General features: G+C 46.7%; 1 protein-coding gene across 1 annotated transcript in view; it reads right to left on the bottom strand.

Moving 5' to 3' along the window:
* Positions 1-19,199, bottom strand: part of LOC140406643 (low-density lipoprotein receptor-related protein 1B-like) — a 1,956,985-nt gene that overhangs the window by 1,659,085 nt on the left and 278,701 nt on the right. The gene's annotated exons all lie outside the window — the stretch shown is intronic.

Raw genomic sequence — 19,199 nt, 5'->3', positions numbered from 1 at the left:
GCAGTATTAACTTAATATATTTGCTTAAGCCAGCTCTGTGAAAGGTCTTCCTAATGAGAGCACAAACCAACCCTACCTGCCCCACTGATTTTTCCTAATGTCCTGCTTGAATCTGCTTCAACAAGCTTTCTAGGCAGTGATTTGGGATCATAACAACTTTGCTGCAAAGACGTCCAGACTTTCCTCTGTCCACTAATCTTTCCACAATTTTTTTTCTGGTGAAATCCTTACTTTAGGGAAAAAAAACACACCTTGTATATGAGAAATTTGTTTGACTGATGATAATGGTGAATGAAGCAAAAAGGAGATCACAAAGCATTTTGAGGAAATTTGGGAAACAAGTGCTGAGGTTATGTTACCAGAATGATAAGTACCAAAGATTTTCCAGTCTAAATTTAAAAACAAAGATTTATCAGGGAATACATGGCAGAAAATGTGGTTGAAATGTGACAACAGGCCATCAAATTACAGACAGAAAGTGGGCACAAGATTTTTATATAGAAAATCATAGAAGGTTCCAGAAAATTAACACTTGAATTTACTTAGTGCCCAATCACATTTCTTCGGAACATTCCAAAAAGGATTACACACTAATATATGCAGTGACTCTGACGTAGGGAATACAAGGAAGAATTGGATGAGCTTGGGTTGCCAAATTGCTAAACCAGGGTCAATCCTTACATATGATCAGGTTCCGACCACCAGTAGCTGTAATATAGGGCTGGATTCTCCGATTTTGAGATTAAGTGCTGATGCCAGCATGGGAACAATGGCATTTTACGCCCTAAAAAACAGCGCAAAACCTTCACCGATCCTCCGTCTGGTGGGGGTCTAGCAAGCACGCAGCATAAAGCCCCGAGCTCTCGCTTCAGATACGGCCGGAGAATTATCGGGTCCGTGGCTGCGCATACGCACAGTGGTGGCCTTCAGCGGCCGGGCTGTGCAACATGGTGTCAGCCGTGCACGGATCCAACTTGCAAAATAGTGCCCCCCTTTGGCCAGGCTCACCACCCCTGGACCACCCCCACCAGTGCCCCAGCCCCTGACAAAGCCCCCCTGCCCGCGGATCCACTCCCCTCCGACCGTGGCGCCACTGGACTCAGTCCGCACCCGCCACGCCGGGTTCTCAAAAAAGATAACACCATCGGGAACTCGGCCCATCGCGGGAGGAGCATCGGGGAGGGCCGCAGGTGATGGCCCGAGGCCATCCATACGGCGTGCGGCATACTCTGCAAGTATGCCATTTTTGAAGGGGCAGAGCATCACAAAAGCGGTGCCGCCCCCGATTTCAGCGCCAACGGGGAATCTCCGGCCGATTGCGATTTCGGAATTGGAGACTAGAGAGTCCCGCCCACAGTTTTTCTAATTCTTCGGCAAATGTTGAAGCCCAATCCCAGAGGCCTGAATCTTCCATTGTGTGCAAACTCTCCCTGCTGTTTTACTTCCAAAATTAAAAGTTATATTTGGCCCCAAATGCAGCAAAAACAAAATATTGTCATGCAAATGCTGATGTAAAACAAGACAATGCAAAAATTGATCCAAAACGCCTTCAGGACTTGAGTGGTGTGCTAATCGTGATGAGAGCCAATATGTCGATTCTGCTGAGGATGAAGATGTCTGTCAAGGGCATTGACCATTGGTCAGCCTGATAGGAATGGGAGAGAGGGAGGAAATTGGCAGCAGGATTGGTCCAGCAGTGGTCGTGGCGCCTCATGTATCAACAGGGAGGCAGGGTGAGCATCCCTGCTCCACATTCAGGACAGTACAAAATAAAATATGTCCTCTTTCCGATTTGGCAGCAGCTTCTAGCTTTAAGGATAATTGGATTGGTCGCTTCAAGTCCCAAATCACATGTTTTGATGAGATTCAATTCACCAAAGTGTTCGGACCTCCAGCAAAAGCAATGGACCTAAAACTAATTTCAGCAAGGCACTCGGGATGACAAAGTGCTGTCTCACTAATATAGTGATCGATACCTATCATTGTATTTGTAAGCTGTATGCAACCAATATTCTATGAAGTGCTATGTTTGTGTATATACATCTCCAATGATGCATCCGACACATTAATAATATTTAGATTTTCATAGCAGCAACGTTGTTGTAAAATTCTTGCAATGAATCTGCCTGTTCATCAATCATAATACATGGGAACTGGAAGTTAGCATTCTTCTTGGCTTTTGTGCAATATAAAGTAGTTGTGTGACTAAAGACTGTAACCAAAATTTATGATGTATAAACAATATTAAACATTTTGAAGAAAATGGGTGGCATGGATTCAATTGGAGGTATTAAAATTAACAACATATAAACATTTCAATAATAGCAAAAAAAGCACCAAGAAAATATTCAGAACATCTTGAATATATTACTGTTCAGTGTTGCCAAGCAACACATTGTCAGTCTCTGAAATACTAAAAATTCAAAAGCACTTGCCAATTATTGGTAAACAGTAAGGTTTAGTGCAAGTCATGAAAATTAACGATATTTTATAAAACAAGCTATAGAAAGGAGGTAAATTGTATTAACAGAAAGTAAAATTGCATTATATCCAATGAAATGATTCAACAAGAGGATGTAACAATTCTGTGTTTTGCTTCTGAGATGGTAAATAATTATTGCATTGCCAGGTGACTCCGAACAATGGTTGTACATTCACTGATGATAAGCCAGGATATGAGGTTTTAAACAAAAACAAGTTATTATAACTCTTACACCTAACAGCATAAGTAAACATGCTAAAAAACAATTTATCAGGATGATATTATGACTAAACATGTTAAGCACAGATTTATCAACAGTAATACATTCTGAACCTACGCCCTGATACATATATCATTTATTTATATTCTCTTCCTAATGGCCCAGTGAAATCAAAATTGTGGCCCAATACACTCTTAAACTTTATCAAAGGAAAGCGTGTTCTATGTTTTCTCTCAGCTTCTTGGTGGTCATTTTGAAATGTTGTATTTCTGACCACAAGCAACACAATTCCATTTTCATTTGCTTACAAAACAAAAGATGGAGTAGGTGGTAAAGGAAAGCAAGGGGGGTTGGAGAAAATGAGGAAGTTGAAAATGAGATAGTGACAGCACGGTAGCATAGTGGTTAGTACTGTTGCTTCACAACGCCAGGGGCCCAGGTTCGATTCCCGACTTGGGTCACTGTCTGCACCTTCTCCCCGTGTCTGCGTGGGTTTCCTCCGGGCGCTCCAGTTTTCTCCCACAAGTCCCAAAAGACCTGCTTTTAGGTAATTCGGACATTCTGAATTCTCCCTCTGTGTACCCGAACAGGCGCCGGAATTTGGAGACTAGGAGATTTTCACAATAACTTCACTGCAGTGTTAATGTAAACCTCCTTGTGACAATAAAGATGATTATTATTATAGGTGAAAGTTTGCTCACTCACAGGCATCAGCAAATAAAAACAGAATGCTCGAAAATAAATCACCATGAATAGGCAAAAACACTGAACCCCTTGCTCTCCCTGATTTTCATGGATGTTCAATTTAAGCAAGCGAGATAGGAAGTGTCACACTGTTTGTAGATGACACTGAGTTACGTGGTGATGCTGGGAACATAGCCGAATATCTAGAGAACTGGAGAAAAGCACTGGAACACAGAGTATGGAAATCAGTTGACCATAGTCCAAATTTATGGACTGTCAGTTTGAGCCCAGGGAAGAAAATCAGAGGTGTGAGGAATATGGGTGAAGAAATGAAAGATGTGAGTAGTTTCAAGTGCTTGGGTTCAGTGTTGGCAGAAGATGAAGATGGAAGTATAGAAATGGAAATTAAGTAACCGAGTAGCTCCAGTTTGAGTCATTCGAAGAAGCGCAGTCGTGCGTTGTGTTAGAAAAACATTGTCAGTCTGAAAGGAAGAATCGACAAAACAGTTTTGAGGCCGGTGTTGATGTATTGTACAGAAACTTGGGCGTTTCAAAAAGAGAGGTACAATGGTTGAACACAAATGAAATGTGGATCCTGAGATAGATATTTGGAGTGTGGAGAAAGTACAAATCAGGAACAAGTGCATTAGAGAGTTAGTGAAGACTGTGGACGCATTGAATGAAGTAACGAAGAAGAGATTGAAATGGCATAATAATCTATTGCGGTGCGAGGGGATATAGTGAGGCTTGTGATGGAGATAGGGCCACCAGGGAGAAAAAGAGGCAGGCCTAAGACTAGATGGAAAAGTGCAAGAGATGTAAATGCAATCGGATTGAAAGATGAATGGGTGACTGACAGAAAGAGATGGAGAAAGGTGATCCACCAGCATTGTCATGGAAACTTCCGGTGGCGCCATATCGGTGGAAGTCATGCATTGGGTAGCTCCTGCTTGAGGCTCTGGTTTTTGAAGTATAATGCTCGGTTCCAGGGGCAATTTTTGAATAGGCAGGTACAGGAAGACATAAGGAAGGGGGGGAATATCGAAGACCCAGAAAAAAGCCGCTGAGAAGAAGGAGGCAAGTGAAAGTTTGCAATCGTGTGAACAAGTCAGCCTGGCGGCAGGAAAGATGCCGGAGCCTGGATCGCTGGGTGGGACCACGTTCTTCACAGTAGAGACTTTGACCGAGGTGATGGCTGGAGAGTTTGAGAGGCAGTTCGCCAAACACATGAACGTGAGGCGTTAGGGCATGATGGCTGCGATGAAGGAACTGGTGGAGGAGGCAATGGCCACGGTGAAGGCGGCAGCATTGAAGACATCGGGTGCAAGGAGAGAAGTTGAATGGGGTGGAGGAAGCTCTGTCAGAGCACAGCAACCAGTTCATCTCGATGGGTGAGAAGCTGTGGAGGGTGGTGGAGGCCAACTGAGCCAAGGTGGAGGACCTGGGGAACAGTCAAGGCGGCAGAATTTGAGAATGTGGGCTTGCCTGAGGAGTGGAGGGCCTGAGGCCGACAGAGTACTTCACGAAGATGCTGGCGGAGTTGTTGGGGAGGAGGACAATCCCTGCTGGTACAAACTGGACAGGGCTCATCGGTCACTCAGGCTCAAGCTGAAGACAAACGAGCCGCCAAGGGCGGTCATAATTTATTTCCACAAATTCCATGTCAAGGAGAAGGTCCTGTGATGGGTGAAACAAAGGTGTGAAGTAAAGTGGGAAGGGGCTTGTATTTGTTTAACTGTGGAGCTGGCGAGAAGGCATTGGTCTTTGGTCGGGTCAAGGTAATGGTGTGAGGTTCGGCGTGGTCAAACCGGCAGAGCTGAGGGTGACATGTTATTCGATGGACTTCTACTTTTAGACGGTGGAGGTGGCGGAGACGTTCGTGAAGGTTGATGGACTGGGGTTAAATGAGAGATGAGACTGGGCTTTTGTTTTGGTCGAAAGAAGGGGAGGTGAAATGCTGCATATGTCCTAATTTCTTGTTTCAGGATGTGTATTTGTTCTGTATGTGGGGGGGGGATCAGTTGGCGGTTAGGTTTTTTGGGTTGGTTGATGGGGAAAGCTGTGTACCCTCTGCTATGGGTTACAGTGGGCTTGAGAATAGTGTGTTTTGGGGTTATGCCGGTTTTCTGGGACATAGCTTTTTGCACTGCTTTTGTTTGTTTGTCTCTGTTTTCAGGTACTGAGTCATGGGGAGAGTATTGGGAGGAGGAGTGGGGCGCCTGGGCAGGGGCCTCCACACTAGCAAGCTAGATGGCTAGTGAACGGTAGTGTGGTGAGGGGAGGGACCGTGGCCGTTGGAACCTGGTCGAAAGATGGGGGGATGGGACCGATACTGGGAGAGGTGCTTTCAAGAAGTAGATGGGGGATTCTAGCGGGGTGGGGGGGGGGGGGGGGGGGAGTTGAACAGCAACAAAGGGATTGGGTGGATCAGGCCCAGTGGGCAGGACCCGGGATTATGATGATGGCGGATGGGCCGGGGCGTGAGGGACCCCCATTCAAAATAGTAATGTGGAACTTGAGGGGGTTAGGGGGACCGGTGAAGAGGTCAAGGGTATTGGTACATTTAAAGAGTCTAAAGGCCGACGGGTGATGCTGCAGGAGACCCATCTGAGGGTGAAGGATCAGGTGAGGCTTAGGAAGGGTTGGGTGTGTAAGGTTTTCCATTCAGGCTTTGATAGAAAGGCTCGGGGGGTAGAAGTATTGGTGGGCAAGAGCGCGAGGTTTCAGATGGAGAAGGTGGTAGCAGACCAGGGGGGTAGGTACGTGATCCTTACGGGAACTTTAGAGGGAGGCTGGTGGCAGTGGCGAGCATATATGACCCTAATTGGGATGATGCAGGGTTTGTGAAGAGGGTGCTGGGTGCCATCCCGGATCTGTATGTCCACGAGTTAATAATGCGGGGAGGACTGGAATATGGTGCAGGAGCTGAAAGTGGATCGGTCTCAGCCGTGCTCACTGGCCCGTCAGGGGGGATGAAGGCGCTGGCTGGGTTCACGAGAGAGATGGGAGGACTGGACCTGTGGAGGTTCCTGCACCCAAGGGAGCGGGAGTATTCATTTTTCTCCCCAGTACAACATAAAGTGTATTTGAGAATAGACCTTTTGTGGTGGGGAAGGCGCTATTGCCCAGGGTAAAAGGGTTGGCGTATTCAGCGATATTGATTTCGGACCATGTGACCCATTGGGTGGACGTCGTTCTGGAGAAGGGAGTGGATCAGAGGTTGGAGTGGAAAATGGATGTGGAGCTGTTAGGGGACCGGAGTTTTTGGCAATACGATTGGGAAGATGATCGAGGAATACGTATGGTTCAATTTCACAGGGGAGGTTTCGCAGTCAGTGGTCTGGGAGGCTCTGGAGGCAGTAGTAAGTGGGGAGGTGATCTCGTTTAAGGCTAAGGTGGACAAGGTGAGAGAGCGGAGTGCCAACAATTGATAGAGGTGATGCTGGAGGTGGATAGAAGATACACGGGGGACCCAGGGGGCGGGATTCTCCGATAATGGGGCTAAGTGTTGATGCCATCGTAAACGCCGGAGCGTTTACTACGGTGTCATCTGGCCACCAAGAGCAGCGATCCTACGCCACACAGGGGGCCAGCACGCTGCTGATGATACGGGTGTCACGGCTGGCGCGGGTCTGCGCATGTGCGTAGGTTGCCATCTTTGCGCCTGCCCCCGGGTAACATGGCGGAGCCGTTGAGGAACATAGCCCCCCTCCCGGAATTAGCCCACCCGCCGATCGGTGGCCCCCATGGAGGCCACCGTGGAGGCCCCGCCTGGAGTCAGATCCGCCCCACGAGGATGACCCCCGCAGCCAGAATGCCGATTTCCTGCTGGGTAGGACCACACGTGAATGACGCCGACGGGATTCCGCCAAACTCGGCGGGCATTCGGCCCGTCGTGCACGGAGAATCACCAGGGGGGCCGCGTTGAGCAGCCGACGACTGGTGCCGCGGCGACCGCTCCAGCGCCATTGGCGGCGATTCTCCGGTCGCCGGAGAATCGGCGGCACGGCTTTGAAGCGGCGTTGTGGGATTCGCGCCCCCACCCCAGCGATTCTCCGACCCGGCGCGGGATCTGAGATTCCCGCCCAGGTCCTTTTGGCCAAGAGGAAGGAGCTTCATGCAAAATTTGACCAGGTGTCCATAGGGAAAGTGGTGCACTAGCTGAGAAGAGTGAGGGTGGCAGTCTGTGAGCATGGGGAGAAGGAGGGACGGATGTTGGCCAGCCAGCTCTAGAGGGAGATGGCGGCGAGGGAGATAGTGGGGCATGGTCGCACAGTGGTTAGCACTGTTGCTTCACAGCGCTAGGGACCCAGGTTCAATTAACGGCTTCGGTCACTGTCTGTGCGGAGTCTGCACGTTCTCCCCATGTCTGCGTGGCTTTCTTACGGGCGCTCCAGGTTCCTCCCTCTAGTCCTGAAAGACGTACTGTTAGCTCAATTGGACAGTCTGAATTCTCCCTCAGTGTACCCAAACAGGCGCCGCAGTGCGGTGATTCTGGGATTTTCACAGTAACTTCATTGCAGTGTTAATGTAAGCCTACTTGTGACACTAATAAAGATCATTATTAGTCCAGGTGCAGGATCAGATGCGGAAGCCAGTGGTGGCCCGGAGTGGTCAATAAAGTTTTTGAAGGTTTCTATGAGTTGTATAGGCTGGAGCCACCAGGAGAGGAACGAGAGATGAGGGTTATTAGACGGGTTGGAGTGCTCGAGGTTTGGGGAAGAGGACAGGGCAGGGCTGGAGGGGCCGGAGAGAGGGCAGGAAGTGAAAGTGGCAATTGGGAGGATGCAGTCAGGGAAGGCGGGGGAACCGGATTGGTTCCCAGTGAAATATTATAAGAAATTTAAGGACAAGTTAGTGTTAGTGGGTGGCACATTGACTAGCACCGTTGCTTCACAGCTCCATGTTCCCAGTTTTGATTCCCGGCTTGGGTCATTGTCTGTGCGGAGTCTTCATGTTCTCCTCGTGTCTGCATGGGTTTCCTCCCGGTGCTCCGGTTTCCTCCCACAGTCCAAAAATGTGCAGATTAGGTGGATTAGCCACACTAAAGTGCCCTTAGTGTCCAAAGAAAAGGTTTGGTGGAGTTACGGGGTTAGGGTGGAGGTGTGGGTTTCAGTAGTGTGCTCTTTCCAAGGGCCGGTGCAGACTCGATGGGCCGAATGGCCTCCTTCTGCACTGTAGATTCTATGATTCTATGCTGATGGAGAGATAGTTTGAGGAGGTCGAAGGTAAGGGCGGTCTTGCCACAGACATTGGGGCAGGCTTCAATTTTCCTTCTGTTGAAGAAGGATAAGGACCCGGTGGAGCGTGGGTCGTATAGGCCCTTATCCCTACTGAATGTAGATACCTAGATATTGGCAAAGATGCTGGCGGCAATGTTGGCGGGGTGGCTCCCAAAGGTGATAGGAGAGGATCAGATGGGGTTCGTGAAGGGAAGGCAGCTGTTTTCGAATGTGAGAAAATTGTTAAATTTGATCATTTAACCCGTAGAATGAAAGGAGATGGAGGTGGTGCTGGCACTGGATTGGTTTAGGTACCTGCAGGTTCGAGATTTTCCAAGGAAGGTTCTCCCGACCTTCCCGAAAACACCCGATAATGCCAGCCTCCTCGCTGTTGTAAAATGGGAGAAGCTGAGAGAAGAAGATAGGCAAAACCCTCACATTGTACTGCAAAAATAACCATTTCCAAATGGTCAATTCCAAAACATAATCAATTATACTTATAAATTTGCCACAAAATAAGAGGATTTTAGATTTTCTGATAACCAAAAGGAGGAGGTTCCTTAATCGGTTCTTAGAAATGTACAGAACATTACAAACGAACATGCAAAGGGAATGACTTGCTCTCAGGCCACGACTGGGAAATGTACTGAAGAGCCAAAGTGTGATTTGTTTTCTAAATTCTTAGAAGGGTGAAGCTACTGTCAGGTACAGCTACACACTTACTGATGAAGGCAGTTACTATAGTGGCGTACTCGTTCAGCTGGTTGCAGAGCTTTTAAATACTGACCAGTCCACTGACTCTATGCAGTCCCGTAGGAGATCATCTGATTCCTCGGACCAACGATGCACAACTTTCTTCGACGGATTCTCCCATTTCAGTTTTTGCTTATAAGCCTTGTGGTCAGATTTGCGAAAGTGTGGGCGGGCGATAGAGCGGTACGCATGTTTGATATTTGTGTGGCAGTGGTCAAGGATGTTTGGGCCTCTGGTGGAACAGGTGACGTGTTGGTGGTAACTTGGTAGTACGCTCGTGAGCTTGTCCTGATTGAAGTCCCCAGCTACAATGAACAAGGTCTCGGGATGTTTCATTTCAAGGCTATTTGTGGTGGTGAATATTTAATCCAGTGCGATTTTCACGTTCGGATGGCTCGCCAGTGTTGATACATCTAGGCACCAGGAGGTGTTGATTAGGAGGCAGACCCCACCTCCTCTAGCCTTGCCTGAGGCCGCTGTATGGTCCATTCGGTGGATTGAGAAGCCCTCTGGTCGTAGGGCACAGTCCGGTGAAGCAGGAGTGAGCCATGTCTCCGTGAAACAGAGCACACAGCAGTCCCTCAGTTCTCTTTGAAAAGTGAGTCTGGCTTTCAGATCGTCTAGCTTGCTTTCCAGAGATTGGACATTTGCTAGGAGTAAGCTAGCTGACCCTGAGCTGATGGCCGCTGCCACTTCCTTCCAGGAGGTGGTGGCTGTCCTGTGGCTGATGCTCCTGGACCTCCGGGGGAACAAGGTATCCCATCTGACCTCCACCGCATCCCCGTTCAGCGTTGCCAAATCGTGGGGTTGGTCTCCGTCGTGGCATGACTGCTAGTGGCGTGGGGTTGACTGTGCAGGAGCGGTTTAAGTTCTGGGCTTGTGAGTGCAGTCCCTGGCAAATCAGCCGATGAATCATGATTTACGGCGTGAATCGCGTGGGGCCTCGCTAACTGGACCAATTAACATCTTACCACAGTTAAGGCCGAGCATCGGCAAGCTCGCGGCATTTCCCGCTCGCCAGAAACGTTTTGGTTAAATCGTGCCCCTTATCTCAACTGACTGCAAATTTGCTGTGTTCATGCAAGAATTCACGTTGTGTCCATTTGGATTGTGTAACAGCTACATGGTTTAAACATTTTGATCATAAAATTAAGCCTCTAATGAACTGACAATTCTATAATTGACCCTGGAAGCTGCACAAAATATCATTTGGTATATTCTAAGAGAATTTCATGCAGGGTCCTTTAATTATTATGAACTATAAATTAATGTGATAAGCTGTAATTCAAATTCTAAGAGGGCGGCATCAATAATAAAGGGCACACTTGCCTGAAGTGTGGCAATTTATCACATTACAATCATTCAGCTGCAAAAAATACATATACACAGTCACTGTTTCTGAATTTAAAGAGTGAGTTTATTTTCTGCCACACAGATTGTTGATTTTGGAAACGAAGCAACAAGTTAAAGCAACATTTTTCTTCTTCATCACATCACAAAATATTGGGATTTCAATGCCGGTCTCAAAAGATTAAGTGATCGTGGATTAGCGTTTTTTTTGAAGCTTTGATAACTTGACTGAATCTTATTATGTCAGAAGATTTCATGTTTGGCTGATTTGTGCCAGAAAAGTTCTTTCCAGATTCAGTTGTGCTTTGACTTCAATTTTCAGCTTTGTAAGCAGTGAAGCGGTCTACCTGGTTGTAAATGCTAATGTATGTTTGATTGCACAGGCATATGACATGCCTTCTATCAAATTAGAACATTGTACCCTAAAGGGCTTTACTCAGTATTACTAGATGTATTAGCACAGTCTTAGAGAGCAACAAATATACAAAGCAATTTTTGGGAAACCTTGTAGAAAGCAGTCTTATCTTCTAATTAAAAATTAATCCACTGTGTAAACCAAATAACAGATGATTGACAAGGCCATTACAGCATTTAAAAATTTCTAGGCAAAGTTCAATTTTGACAGCCACACCACTACCATGTGTTCAACGTCGCATATAGTTAATTTATATTCATAGCCACATAAAGTATAATATACAGTATTGTTTATGAATGCCAGGTTGGTTACTCCATCTATTTGAAAACATTGGTTCAATGTCCAATTTCTACTTAAAAGGTAGGAACGGCCAAATTAATTCAGAACTGACCAAAATACTTCTGGCTCCAGGAAATGATTACATTGACAAAGATAAAAATTGAAATTAACAATCAATGATTAGCATTGTCAGTTTGAGTGGGACTTTATGATCCAAGATAATTATGTTGTGATATTCATTTTATTCTTGAATACTCAGCCTTTCCAGATAAAGCAGTAGTTAGAGAACAGTAAAAAAACGAAGAAAAATAAAAAGACCCATTAAGTCATAAATGAGTTAAGAATCATCCACTCCCCATGTATTATGGAGTGGCGTTCGCCGGCGTCAACGGGCCTCCTGGCCCAGCAATTCATCGGCTTTTAGGGGGCTAGCACAGTGCCAGAGTTCTGCACGCTGCTCCGGCGCCGAAAGGCAGCCATGCATGGCCAGTGCGGATCCGCGCATGTGTGTGGTTGCTGTCTGTGCGCCGGCGCATGCGCTTGGTTGCCGGCTGCGCGCCGGCGCGGAGCAACATGTCAGGGACCTAACAGCGGACCCGCGCAGAAGGAGGAAGGCCCCCTCCAGATCGCGGCCGCCCGCCAATCGGAAGCCCCCGATTGTGGGCCTGGACCCTGTGGAGGCCCCCCCCACCCCCGGAGTCAGATCCTTCCACCCCCCCCCCCCCCCCACCATGACATCCACAGCGGCCGTGGGTCCGAGCTCCTGCCGGGCGGTAGCAGGTTTGAACCATGTTGGCAGGACTTGGTGGACCGCGCGGACATGATTGGTGGCGATTCTCCGGTCGCCGGAGAATCGGCGGCCTGGGGTCAGAGCGACGTGACGGCCATTTCCCACACCCAAGGCGATTTTCCGACCCGTCGCGGGCTCGGAGAATCCCGGCCTATACCTTTTGTAATAAATGAAGCCTTTGCAACCTTGAAAGTAGCGTCCAATTGATTAATAGTTAATGAGAAACAATGTGAACTTAGCTACTTCGCAATTTGAATAATCATTTTTAAAAATGATGGCCAACTATCAGAGTACATTCAAAAGAAGTTATTACCTTCTAACTCATTTAATATTATTTTTATCTCTTTCTATCCACTTGAAAGTTCAAATTTCAGTTGGAATTGGGTACAATGTGTGAAAGATAGCTCCTGGCACCCTGCCAAAATGGCCTTTATTTAAGTCTGAAACTGCTCAACAAACCGTGTTTGTTGACAGGCTATTCATTGTTTTGTCAAGTGTCACTGTCAAGTGTCTCATTGACTGCAGATGTAAATGACAAAATGGATACCACCAGGATTGGGAATTTTTGGCAGACTTTTTGTTCTCTTCTGGAACTAGGAACATTTCTTGTCCCTGTGGTTTCATCCAGTTCAGCTAACCCAGCAAATACAGGAATCAAAGCTGGGATTTTCCAGCCTGTTAGGATTAACACTATCCGAGCTGTCTGCTGCTGTATTTTGGAGGAGCCGTTGATGGCTAAATTGGATGGCTGGGCGAATTTGGGCATTGGGGTCATAATCTGTGATTATCTCCAGTCCAAAGATTAGGTGGATTGGCCATGCTAAATTGCCTTTTAGTGTCCAAAGATGTGAAGATTAGGTGGAGTTGTGAGGCTATGGTGGGGGAGTGGATCTGGGTGGGGTGCTCTTTCAGAGGGTTGGTGCAGACTCGATTGGCCGAATGGCCTCCTTCTGCACTGTAGGGATTTCTATGATTCTATGAATTCAAGCGATGCAGTCTACCAGTAAACGTCATGCTATCTGCCTATTTTCATGATTATCCAGCTGAAAGATCTGTTGCGGGATTCTCCATCAGCGGGATCCTCCGCTCCGCCAGCAGCACACCCACAGCTGCATGTTTCCCGACTGCATGGGGTGGCCCACATTGGGAGATCCCATTGGCAGGCTGTGGGAATGGAGAATTGCACTGCCGGGCGAGGGCGCGTTGCACAGGAAAACGGGGCTGGTGGAACAGAGGATCCTGTCCCGATTCGTGGCTGCCCATCTCAAAAAGAGTTTAAGTTCATAAAAACCTGATTCTACTTAAAGCTAGCCTGCATTACTTAAAGCAAAATTTCACCTGTTACAGGGGAGATGCTCTCTGGTTGCAGCAGCGGCTAAAACTGCTTGGTCAACACTTGAGGACCTTCAAGAAGGACCTAAAATGGTGCAACAGGCAAAATACTGTGTCCTCACGTGGCTGGATGCTGCTCTGAGTTGCTGATCCAGGAGGTGAACTGATGGAAAAAGATTTTCTTCCCTCGGGGGGCCAGAAGGCAGTAGAAGGGGGGAAAGGCCACCAAGGTCACCAGGATAATGCCAAGGATATGGATGCAATTCCACAAGAATATTCCTGATCTCACATGAGCAGTCAAGGTCAAGTAATACATCACCCTCATCTTGCAATCTGGTATAATGTACAAGTTGCACTTCTTGCTTCCCCCATCTCCACTTCACTTCCTCCGTCCCAGACCTGCTCTTGTGAATTTTTGCTTTCACACACCCACGCAATTCACCCAGCCACTCCAATGGTGCATGAGGATAAAGGCCTGGAGGGGGAGCAGACTTAAGAGGAAGAAACACTTTCTGAAACAGGCATAGAGGTGGGATCTGCATGTGGTGAGACACTGGACATGGGTGGGCTGCAACCAGTGAAAAGGAGAGTGGGTGTGCCAGCTTCTTAGAGAACGAGGTCTTACACATGTTCCACTCTAGAAGACCCAGATGAGGAATAGGGTGTCATATAGAAAGAGACACACAGAAATGCTTGGTGCATTGGTAGGTCTTCCAGAGAGCCTTATACTACTGTCAAGGAACATGGCCCGACTCCAGCTCTAACTAAACACAGGGCTGCATGCCGCATTTGAAGACCATTCTTTTCAGCATGGGTGTGGTGGGCAGCACCATGTGGACTTAACCATGATGGAGTGTCTTATGGCCAATACTTCCACTGTGGAACCAATAGAAATCTTGCAATGTCTGAGTACTGCAGTGGATGTTCAGTTCGAGGTTATGAAGCCTAGGATTGCTTTTTTTAAAAACCATTTACGTGATGTGGTGTCATTGGCTCGGCCAGCATTTATTGTCCTTGAGAAGGTGGTGGTGAGCTGCTTTCTCAAACCGCTGCAGTCCCTGTGGTGTCGGCACACCCATAGTGTTGTCCAGGATTTTGATCCAGTGACAGTGAAGGAACAACAATATATTCCCAAGCCAGGATGGTGAGTAGATTGGAAGGGAGCTTTCATGTATCTGCTGCCTTTGTCTTTCTAGATGGTAGCAGTCATGGGTTTTGGCGTGCTACCTCAGGAACATTGGTGAGTTTCTGAAGGTCACCTTGTGGATGGTGCACACTGCAGCCACTGTTCGTTGTTGTTGGAGGGAGTGAATGTCTGTGGAAGGGATGCCATGTAAACAAAACTTGGTACCATGCAGATTCAGATTGCCACCTTTCTGACTGTGCATACCTGCGCTCAAAGATTCTTGTCGGAACTCACAGCAGTGCAGCGCCTTGTGCTCCAGCTCTAAGATTGCTGAGGGGTTAAGCCAGGGTAATGCGAGTGGCAGTGGCTCCCAGGTGCATGAACCTGCTGTCCCCTCGCCAGATGATGGTATTCGGGCTCCCACTACAGTCTCTCCATCAGTGCATGCTGGTGCTGGTCAGCCAGCCAGCCCACACTGCTGCTGTCTATGCTGGGGTGGATCAATCCAAAGCATGGCATTCAAGGCCAAGAGCTGCTCGATTCCACCTGTAAAGACCACCTGCAGTCTCTAAAGGTCAGCAGTGTTCCACCAGCCTTGCTGTAGCCACTGGAATAGTAGTACCAGGCCAGGCAAAGGCACCCACTAAACAGGCACCAAAGCAATGCACAAAAGTAATTATTTGAATATTATAAGGCGATTAAATATTTTGCTGGATAAACCTCGTGTGTAACGGTTGTTTGGTTGAGGAATTTATTTCAGGATTGTGATCAAGTAAACATTGTGATGGCCCCTTACTTAGGGATGCAAGATGACGAACTGTTGCTCAGCGAAAATGAGGGGTTTCATTCGGGGGAAACAGAATCTGATTATGAATAACCCATCCAGAATGTGGATGTACCAACTATCTCCTTCTCTCCCTCCTCACCTTCCTTTTGCAATGAATCAGTGACAGCAAGGGCTGTGCCTTCATAATGGCCGGGTTCTGAAGTCCACAGCAGACCATCATGAATCGGACACTTGTTCCAGTGAGTGCTGGACGGCTCCTCCTGAGCATTCCAGGCAGCAGCACTGTTGCTTCACCATCCCAATGACCAGCTTCATGACATTCTTTGTGGCTCTATGGCTCTCGTTACATGAGCACCATGAGTGGCGGCATTGAGGGAGGGAGACATCAGCTGAATGTAGAGTGGATAACCTTTATTTGCCAAAGCAGCCACTCTCAAGTTCAATGCGGTCACTCATTGAATGGCACAGGATAAACCCATCTTGACTCTGTCAGTCAAGCAGGCATTCACACTCATAGCTAGGTGTCGCACACCAATTAATGTGCGAGGCAACCTTTGCAGCTACAGTACATCTCACCCTGATAAAGTGATTGTGAGCAGTCAATGGCACTGCACGAGGGGTATGCCGACTGTTGTGGCTAAGTCTAGATTGTGTTTCTGATGCTTCTCTTTGTTTAGAGAGAAGACAGCTTTTGTAAGGGGCAACAAAAGGAGTCCACACAGAGTTGTAGAGAAAGCAAAACTTATTTTATTTAACACATTAATTATTATATGCAGCTCCAGTAGTTCCCTACTGGGTCTTCTCGAGTCGGTGCCTGACTGGCCGACTCTATTTATACTGAGGGACGTAAACTGTGTTAAGGGTCCCCCACCCCCGTATCAGAAGAGCTCGTATTCTGCAAGATCCCTGGCGTAGTGGATCACTCCTACCCCCTGAGACCCACAGTTAACACAGTTTATGTCCCTCAGTCATGATCACAGCCCAGTCCATCACGCGAACCTGCCTCCCATCCATTGACTCCATCTACACCTCCCGCAGCCTGGGGAAAGAGGGCAGCATAATCAAAGATCCCTCCCACCTGGCTTACTCACTTTTCGAACTTCTTCCATCGGGCAGGAGATACAAAAGTCTGAGAACACGCACGGACAGACTCAAAAACAGCTTCTTCCCCGCTATTACCGGACTCCTAAACGACCCTCTTATGGACTGACCTCATTAACACTACACTCCTGTATGCTTCAACCGATGCCGGTGTTATGTAGTTACATTGTGAAGCTTGTGTTGCCCTATTATGTATTTTCTTTTATTTCATTTTTTTACATGTACTTAATGATCTGTTGAGCTGCTTGCGGGAAAATACTTTTCACTGTACCTCGGTGCATGTGACAATAAACAAAATCCAATCCATGCAGCTTATACCATCAACAAAGTCTTGTTCTCCTGGTGTACAGCGTCTACTGGATTCAGCAATGATCAGCAAATTCTGAGATGTTTGCTATTTTGTCTGTTCGCCTAGAAGAATCCAGAGAGAACTCCAAGATCAAAGTCATCTTGATGTTCACTGGAAATGCTGTCCACGCCCTGCTCTGAGCCTACAGGTATAGTTTATAATAATATTTTTTTATAATAATCTATATTGACATAAGTAGGCTTGCATTGCAATGAAGTTACTGTGAAAAGCCCCTAGTCGCCACATTCCGGCGCCTGCTCGGGTGCACAGAGGGAGAATTCAGAATATCCAAATTACCTAAGTCTTTCAGGACTTGTGGGAGGAAACCGGAGCACCCGGAGGAAACCCACGCAGACGAAGGGAGAACGTGCAGACTCTGCACAGACAGTGACCCAGCCAGAAATCAACCCTGGGATCCTGGCACTGTGAAGGCACAGTGCTAACCACTGTGCTACAGTGCTGCCCTTTCCACTGAACTGTGGTACAGTCCAGTTACCATCTCCTTCGTGAAGTGCAGACACTGTACATACTGCTCTGAGCAGAATTGCTCTCTGAATAGCCAAAGCTTTCTGATGGGAGTCTTTACTCCGCTGGTTCTGCTCCAGCTCCTTGAGGCTGCAGCCCATAGGGGACTGCAACTATAGCCCCAATGACTGAGAGCTAGTCGCGCAGTCTGACTCCTTCCAGGAACAATCTACAGTTTACCAACACACAGTACCATTCCCTGAAGACTTTACTAACTTTTCATAACTTTTCCAATAACCTAGTGCACCTATAAATTCTACAAGAGTTAGTAAGTAGTAATGAGCAATTAACCTGCAAGTTGGATGGATCGCTGTAAAAGTACTAATGCTGGGGGGGGATGAGGGGTGGGTTTCCCTTGTCCAGCTGAAAGCGTTCAAGGAAGAGCAGTAGCTAGAGGAGCATGGGTAAAAATGCCAGTTTGTGCATAGGACCAATGTAATATGTAGACCAATGTAATGACCTGCCTGTTCTCTGTACATCACGTGGATGCACATGACGTCCACGCCACTACCCTCAGCAACAAGGCAATTGGCACAGGATATGCCAAAAGTCTGCGAGCTAGCTCCCTGTCATTTTTCACCTCAACTGGCAGTAATAATGATGAAACTACCAGCATTGTGCTGCTTGCCGAAATTTGCAGCCTCTATCTTTTAAAATTAATGGTATTGGGGGTCATTTGTCTTTTAATGTGTAGCTCAGGTAAATGGATATAGAGCTACATAAATTTGATATGGGATTTGTTATAAGAAATTAGAATTGACAAGCTGTTAAAGTGAACTGTTAAATAGGATGGCCTATATAAAAATAAAAGCTAATTAAAATAAGGTCATCCAATACAGCTCAAATCTGGATGTATTACATACCAACAGTTACTTTAAAGACTTTAAGCTCAATATTGCCAACTCAAAGAACTCATATACCACTGCCTGTTCAAGTACTAATTACGATGAAGTGACAAACCAGCACTTAATAAATCTTTATAATTGCAGTGTCTGCTCAAGCCAATGTGCAAAGATTGGCGTCCAGTTTTCACCTGCAAGTTAGTGTCAAGTTCAGTTCAATTTATTTGAACAGATGAATGACTTTCCAAATACTTCAATTAAAAAAAATCAAGTTAATGTAACTCATTTAAGCAGTAATGGATGTGTGGGAGCATGCACCCATAAAATGCAGGGTAAGTAACTTGACCGAAAATGGAATCAACAGACAGTTTTGCAACTTTTATGATGTATGTCTTTGTTTTTGTTATTGATATTTGATCTGAATAGTTTGAATGTTTTATTAGGTTTTCAGAAGCATGACTAAAAGTAGAAAAGAGATGTATAATAGACCTAAGGAGATATTCACCAGGCAGACAAGTGCCATTAGTGATAAGGTATGACAAATCAGATACTGGAATAACTAGAACAGCAGAGGGGAAATGGAATCAATTTGGGAGGAAATCAATAACTTCCAGCTACTAATGCACATCAACTGGAGAAGAACAGTTAGACAATCACTTTTTGTGTGAGATAATCATATAATAAGCATGATAGATCTCAACATATTAGTGATAAAGTATGCACACCAAGCAGTGATGGTCTTGAAATAAACTAGAGGGTGTTCCAGAGGTAAGTGATGACAGAATTCATGTTTGCCCAGATTTTTTGCTGTCTGAATGGCTAAGAACTTTCCCAAGATACACTACTGGACCCGACAGAACTTCCAATGCACTGCCTCTGTGGAAATTACGTGGGAAGTTTGAACTTCCGATGGGCAATCCCCCTGCTCCTTGGGATGCTCCA

Source organism: Scyliorhinus torazame, chromosome 2 (genome assembly GCF_047496885.1).
Source record: "Scyliorhinus torazame isolate Kashiwa2021f chromosome 2, sScyTor2.1, whole genome shotgun sequence".
NCBI lineage: Eukaryota > Metazoa > Chordata > Chondrichthyes > Carcharhiniformes > Scyliorhinidae > Scyliorhinus > Scyliorhinus torazame.
The sequence above is the reverse complement of the archived record's forward strand: the minus strand, read 5'-3'. Positions and strand labels throughout refer to the sequence as shown.